The sequence below is a fragment of the Cyanistes caeruleus genome, chromosome 24 (assembly GCF_971803275.1).
Source record: "Cyanistes caeruleus chromosome 24, bCyaCae1.hap1.1, whole genome shotgun sequence".
NCBI classification, from domain to species: domain Eukaryota; kingdom Metazoa; phylum Chordata; class Aves; order Passeriformes; family Paridae; genus Cyanistes; species Cyanistes caeruleus.
Window position 1 is genome coordinate 308,491 of NC_141724.1, and position 6,440 is coordinate 314,930.

Below are 6,440 nucleotides of genomic sequence, written 5' to 3' on the forward strand. Positions count from 1 at the left end.
TTATCTTAAGCTCAGCTAGAAGCTGAAGAGTTTTAGCATTTTTTAAAATACCAGAAAAACATAAAAAAAGGGACAAATTCTTATCTCTGCTATGTTGGTGTTAATGGGGAGAAATTTAATGAAAGTCTGTAGAAGCTTCTGATTTACACTTGTGTGAGATTGGATAGAAATAGCCCAAAGAATCTCGTTGCTGCTGCCCAGATTCAGCTGCACAGCGGAGAGCTATTAATGCTCTGTTTTCTTGCCTTTGGTCAATACATCTTGCAAGGCAGGAGGAAGCTGGATTATGTCTGCGAGTGTCCCAATGTCATGCTATGTTGGATAATGAACTGTGGATAAATTGGATCAGCTTTTCAGTTGCCAGCCTCTCAGAAATCCAACAAGGAGTCAGGGCAGCAAGCTGTGCTTTCAGCCTTTGCTCTGATAACTTGTGTCAAGAGCTATTGTGGTGATTCCAGGCTGGAGCAGGTGCAAATCATTGTTAACCTGGAAAATGTACATCTCTGTTTAGCTTGGTGCTTCCCCATGCCTTAAAAATGCCTGGTCTGGTGCAAATCCACTTTTCAAGGAAATAGAGATGTAATGAGAGCGGCCTCTTGCTGAGCTGAATTCAGGCACTGCTTTTGACCTGCTTATTCAGTTAATCCTGGTGGGTGAGGAGTGTGACTTGAGAAGCATCCAGCCTCTCTGGAGGAACGCAAAGACCCTGAGGTTGGACACCTAAAGTTGTGTTTCCATGGAAATGGAAGGTTTGATCCAGAGATACTAAAGAATATTGAAAGACCCCCACTTGGTAGCAGGGCTCTCAACCCTGGCAGTGGAGGAGACTCGCCAGTTCCTGTCCTGCCCATCTCTGTGCTACCTGTGCTGATGGACACCCCTTCCCTGCCCAGTGCCCTGCAGAGTGTGTGTGGATCAGCCTCTGCTCCCAGTGGGCTCCAAGTGACTCCTGGTGATGCTGGGGTGGGATCCCAGCTCCAGCAGCCCTGCCACATGCTGCCCCTGGTGCAAGAGGGGCTGTGGCTCACTGAGCTTCCAGCAGGTCTGCTGTGGTGAAGGTGACCCAGGCTGCTGGATCAGCTCCAGCCATTCCAGTGGCTGCAGCCCCCTGCTCCTGGCTGGTAAGATGCTCTGGGGACAGCTCGAACACCGAGGAGCCTGAATCATAGAAATCTTCAAATGATTTCTGTTGGAAGGGAACTTAAAGCTTACCTATTTCCAAGCCCTGCTGTGGGCAGGGACAGCTTTCACTAGAGCAGTTTGCTGGAAGCCCCATCCAGGCAGGTCTTGGATGCTTCCAGGGATGGGGCATCCACAGCTTCTCCGGGAAACGTGTGCCAGGGAATTTTTGCATAAATAATTTCTTCCTAATATCTAATCTAAATCTTGTTCTTTCAGTTTAAAACGCCTCCCTGCTGTCCCAGTCCGCCTGTGTAAATGCCGTGTGGCTGGCAGAAAGCTGAGCCCTTTCCCTGCGTGTCCATGAGGAGCTCAGTCCCAGCTTTGTCCTGAGTTCCCAACACCCTGGAGATTCACAGCCCGGGGCTGCAGTCAGGGGGGCTGCCCTGGCCAGGGGTGTCTGGGTTTCCATTGGAGCTCCCGCGAGTGTAATCCTGTTAAGGGCTGAGCGTCTGATTCAGCTGTCCTGCGAGAAGGATAATCCTGCCTCTGCATGACCCTGCGGCAGGGCTGGGGTCACCGCGGCTGTCTCTGCCCCGCTGCCAGCCCCGCTCTCCTCCCTTTGGAGCAGCTCCCCAGAAAACCTGGGCATTGTGTCCCAGCCCGGGGAGCTGCGGGGCTGCTTTGAACTCTCTGCAGATCAAGACCCCGGGCCCGGCGGGCACACGGACCCGAACCCGGCCGGGCACGGCGAAATTCCGCCTTTCATCCCATTGTCCGCTTCTGGGGCTGTGCTGCTCAATAGATCACAGCCAGGCACTTAATTTACTCATTATCTGTACATTTGCCAGGATTAAAATGCCATTTTTTCCTCACATCCTCCCTTCATTTGTGTGATTTCCCCTTATTCCAGGGACCGGTGCCCTCCTGCTGCGGCCGGCTCTCGCAGGCAGGACATGGCCTGGGGTCACTGCTGCCTGCCTTGGCTTCTTGCAGGGCTGGAAATGCTCTTTAAAAGGAAGATTACTACAGAAAAGGCCATTTTAGTTGCAAATAGTTTTTGATAACACGTGGGTTTGCCCATTTCTCCACTGACAAAAATAATAAAAAAATCCAGTGCTGATGAATAAAAATATGTGTGGATAGAGCTGGTAATAAAATGGGTTGGTGCTTCTGACAAATGTGGGGGTGTGGAGGTCCATGGGAAGTCGACAGTGCCAGGGACACTGAAGGTTTCACTGTACAGCGGCCTTGAATTGGGTTCATTTTGGCCATTTCATTAAATTTGGCCACAACCCTCCCCTGGAGCAGATGCTCCAGGAATGTCCATTTCATCACTTTCCACTATAACCTGAGACAGTGAATCTGGGGTTAAAAGCCTGAAGGAGAGCTGATAAATGTGTATAATATAAACTATTGAAGACTAAAAAATTCTGAAAACACTAGGGAAAGTAAATACAATAAATTTGGGGCGACATTTCTCTTCCTATTTCAGGATTTCCAGTCTCTAACAGCCTAGAACTCCACATCACCTCCAGACAGGGTGGGCAGGAGCAGATTGATGCTGGCCACTGCTTTGGTCTGTGGGCAGAGCAGGGGTATGTGGAGTTGTGACCATGCAAAACACGGTGAAGGCCTTTTGCTTTCTTGCCTGGCTTTTTTGATGACCAATTCCCCCTTAACTGCCAGAATCCTGCCTGCCAACACCTGTCCATGACCCAGGGCTGTGGGCACTGGCTCCAGGTCCCTCCTGGTGCCGCTCACAGTCACAGGGTGAAGATGCTGAGAGGCCTCCAGGGCTCTGCCAGGTCTCTGTGTGCATTCAGCATGGTCCTGTTTATCCAACAGCGCCAGGGCACTTAAGCCCTTTATGAGGGTGAGTTATACCATGTTTACTGGCTGGCGTGTGATGCTGTCAGCCTGTGGGGCCCAGCTGAGCTCCCCAAGGCCACGGGATGAGCATCCAAGTGACCCCCAGGCATGCAGCCTCCCTCGGGGTCCAGCTCTTGGCTCCCCACCAACCTTCCTCCTAATAATTTTGCCTAAATGCTTTGCAAATCAGCCAGCAACCAATTTATCCCTGAAGTATTTTGGAGATGTCACTGTGAGAATGTTAATGGCGCGTGATTCACCGGCTCCGGCGAGCTGGAACATGCGCAGCCATGCAGCAGGCGGATGCAGGCAGGGGCACGGAGCTTTATTAATGCTGCTCACCCTGGCCCTCAGACAGGATGGAGAGCATGAGATGGAGCCATGGAGCTGGCGAGGATTTCATGCTCAAAACCTGTTGTTTTTCAGACGGAGCTTCCAAGCCCCCTCTTCCCTCGCGGAATTAAACACGGTTGTTTATTGGAGCTGACAGGAACACCAGCAGTTGTCGGTTGCTGCTGCGAGAGCCGTGTCCCCCAGCAGTGGAAGGAACGTGAGGGAGCTGATGACTAATCCAGCACTGAATTTCATCTGCTCCCAGCTAAAAGGTCCCACATGTTCCCCATGGCAGCCCCAGGGGAGAAGGGCTCGTTTGGCCCCAGAGCAGGAAGCCTTGTTGGCTCCAAGACCTGGATCCCAGGAACCGGCTACGGAGCCAGGGCAGGGGACAGGGCCAGGACCATGCAGGGCCCTGCTCTGCTCCTCACACCTGAGCATGTGTCCTTCCTGCTGTGGCAGCCAGAGCCGTGCTGTGGTCTCTTGGTGCAGCCCAGACCTTGGGAGGAATATCGGGAACGTGTGTATTGGCAGCTCCAGGGCTGGTGCCACGGGCGAGCTTGGTGGGCAGCACTCAGCCAGACTGGAAAGATTTATGAAGACATCAAAAATCCTCCAGTCTACTCTGGCTAACCTGGATCTGTTACTCTGCAAGAGACTCCTGTGATGTAATTGATGCCCTTCTCCTGGAGCGTGTTGGGAGGACCCAGGAGCATTAGAAGTGGTGTTTCCTCAGCAAGCTGCTGTGTCATTAACATGACCCCTCGGCTCTCACAAATCATGCTCAGTAAATCGTGTGCAGCTTTATTGCAAGAGACATTGTGACATCCTGGGATGCAGTTACAAGCACGTGAAGCACATGTAGAGCACATCCCCCCTGAGTACCCCTGCTCCTGGTCGCACATTCCCACATCTGCCCTCGGCTGCTGCCCAGCCGCATGCCCGGCTTTGGAACAGCGAAGGAGCTCTCTGGAGGAACACAGGCACTGCAAAGTGATCACACAATGCTGAATGAAGGAGCAAGAAGTAGGAAGACCTCTCACAAACAGCCTTCTGTGGCCAGTGAAGGGCTCCCCACATTCTGCTCTGTAGTCTTGCTCCCATCTGCTCCCTCCCCTGCCCTGCCCCAGACCTGGCAGCCTGTCACTCCAGGGCAGCACCTGGCAAGCCAGGCTCACAGCTATGGCTGATGCCAATGGCTGTTCAAACAGGCACGGGACATGTTCCTGAGTGGCTGACTCTGGAAATAATTCTTCAGGCTCAAGAAGTTCGGCATCCCAGCCACTGGGAAATAAAACACAGCCCTGGTGGTGGCTGTATCTGTCCTGCACTGACTGACATGCCAGAGCCTGGCGGCTGTGCCTGCACTGGTCACCTGCTCCCTGGGGAATTCTGACCTCGGGTACTTTTAAACTCCAAGTGCAACCTGAGTCTAGAGCTGCTAAAACCAGCAGGTAAAACCAGAGGGTGAGGCTGGCAGCAGGAGCATGAGATCTTTCCTGCAAAGATGCCCTCGATACTCATCATTTCTTGGATGTCACAGGCTGGTGTGTGCCAGGGGACAAGCTGCTGTCCTGGCTCTTGGAGGAGAGCTCCCCTCGGGGTGCTGCTTTTCTCCAGCACTGATCCCTGTTTGACCTCATCCCTGCCTCCCTGCAGAGGTGGTCCCGGCAGTGGCGCTTCCAGGGGATGAGCTGCCAGCCTGGCCCTGAACTGGAATTCCCGTTACAGTGTCTCCGGCGAGTTCCCATCTGTTACTTCATTCATGTGATTAATCTGCCAAAGAAATTCCTGATGTAAACACAACATTATCAGAATTTACTCCGGACTTGGCCCCTGGATTCCCTGCCAGCTTTTGCTGGAATTGCACTTCTGGTACAGCAACTCCTCAGTGCAAACAAACCAGCTGAAGGCTGGGCGGGAGGCCACGGGGTGGGCTGGGATGCTCCAGGTCAGCCCTGAGCAAGGCTGCGAGTGCGATCCTACAGGGATCAGCTGTTTGCAGTGCAGCCAGGAGGCAGAGGAATGCTGCGGCCGCTGGAATGTTTTAGCATTCTGGAGCATGCCAAGAAAAAGACCTGCTGCAAATGCGACCGTGTTCCCCTTCCCTGTCCGCACAGGTCTGGCAGCAGCGGGACTCCTCACCGGGAATCCAGATGGATGGGTCCCGCTGGGGATCCCGATGGGTGGATCCGGCCCTGGGGATCCCGATGGATGGGTCCCAGAATGGGGATCCCGATGGGTGGGTCCTGCCCTGGGGATCCCCATGGATGGGTCCCGCTGGGGATCGGGCACACAGCAGGTGCCAGCCCGGGGCGGAGGGCACAGCACAGCACCTCCCGCTCGGTGTCCCGGGCAGCGGCCGTGCAGGACGGGTCCCCGCGCTCCTCGTTCGTGCAGGGTTGGGACGGACAGACGGACCCCGGAGAGAGGTCGCGGGGACGCGGCGGAGTCGGCGGGGCCAGGGACGGACCCGCAGCGCTACCTGCTGGCTACCGGCCCCTGCTGGCTACCGGCCCCTGCTGGCTACCGGCCCCGGCTGGGCACCGGCCCCTGCTGGACACCGGCCCCGGCCGGGCACCGGCCCCTGCTGGACACCGGCCCCGGCCGGGCACCGGCCCCGGCTGGGCAATGGCCCCGGTTTGGTACCGGCCCCGGTTCGGTACCGGCCCCGGTTCGGTACCGGCCCCGGTGCTGCCTTTTCTGGCCCGTCAGCATGACTTAATGAAGGTGTTACAGGGGAGCCTCCAAAATGCTGTTTTCCTGCGGAAATAATCGTGTTTTGATCTGGGTTTTGAGGCAAAGGGCTTTTGAGAGGACTGGAGACGCTGGCAAGAAGCAGTGGCACATGGAATGGCAGAGCAAGCTTCCAGCAAGGTGGCAGGAGTGGGACTGTCCCTCATGGGTGAGGTGGGGCACGGATTGACCCTTGCAGGAATTTCCCTCTTGATGTTAAAGTGATGCTTGTGGATGTGTAGCTTTGTGTAGAGCTGTTTGTACCTGCCAAAACCTACCAAAATGTGAATAACCAAAAGGCTCCCAGTTGTTTATTTCCTGACCCTTCATGGGCAGGATAAAAAAACTCCTGCAACTTCTCCCCCTGCAGTGTCCGTGTC